The sequence below is a fragment of the Otolemur garnettii genome, unplaced genomic scaffold (genome assembly GCF_000181295.1).
Source record: "Otolemur garnettii isolate 467f Iridium unplaced genomic scaffold, OtoGar3 scaffold00171, whole genome shotgun sequence".
NCBI lineage: Eukaryota > Metazoa > Chordata > Mammalia > Primates > Galagidae > Otolemur > Otolemur garnettii.
The window spans coordinates 1,269,902-1,270,692 of NW_003852566.1; positions in this window are offsets into that span (position 1 = coordinate 1,269,902).

Below are 791 nucleotides of genomic sequence, written 5' to 3' on the forward strand. Positions count from 1 at the left end.
AAGATCTTTGACATCTCTGGACTAAATGATCTCAAAGGCCCCTTTAGGAGAACATGTTCTAGAATGCCACTGTGTCTATTCTGGGTCCCAGACCTTGGTTCATACACTTTTATGTCAGTCAGTTGTGAGCTCCCATCTGGTGCTCACTCCCCAGCCTGTTTCAGGAAGACGCACTGTGGGCCAAGGGCCTCTTGGGCCCTGACTCAGAGAAGGGGGCACTTTGCTGCCCTCTCAGGACTGCAGCGCAGAGCTCTCTCCTCCTGACACTGCCTCCTCTCCCCTGCCTACAGCATCCTCTGGGGCTTTATACATGGTAAGTGCTTGGAAAATTGATTGATTTTGTCAAATAAAAAGCAAATCTGATGTCACACCCTCTACAGTGGTGACTATTATAATCACACCCCCAAAACCCCACAAAATAACAAGTATCAGAAAGAATGTGAAGAAGTTGGGTCTCTTGAGCACTGCTTGGGGGGGAATATCAAGTAATGCAGCCTCTGTGGAAGATGATATGAAGCTTCTTAAACATTTTTTAAAGTAAAAATTAATTTTAAAAATTAAAATTAAACATTAGAAATTGAGCTATTAAGAACTAAAGTAAAATCTTAAGCCTCCCCGAGCCAACTGAACGGATCCCCTCTTGGCAAGTGGGGCAGCCCCCCAGAGAAAACCCTTAAAGCCGAATTGTCAGTCCTGAAGAGGAGGTCAGATGTGCCTAGTTCTGCCCCTTCCCTTTTGGAATTACTCTTTCTTTTTTTTTTTTTTTTTTTTTTGAGACAGAGCCTCAAGCT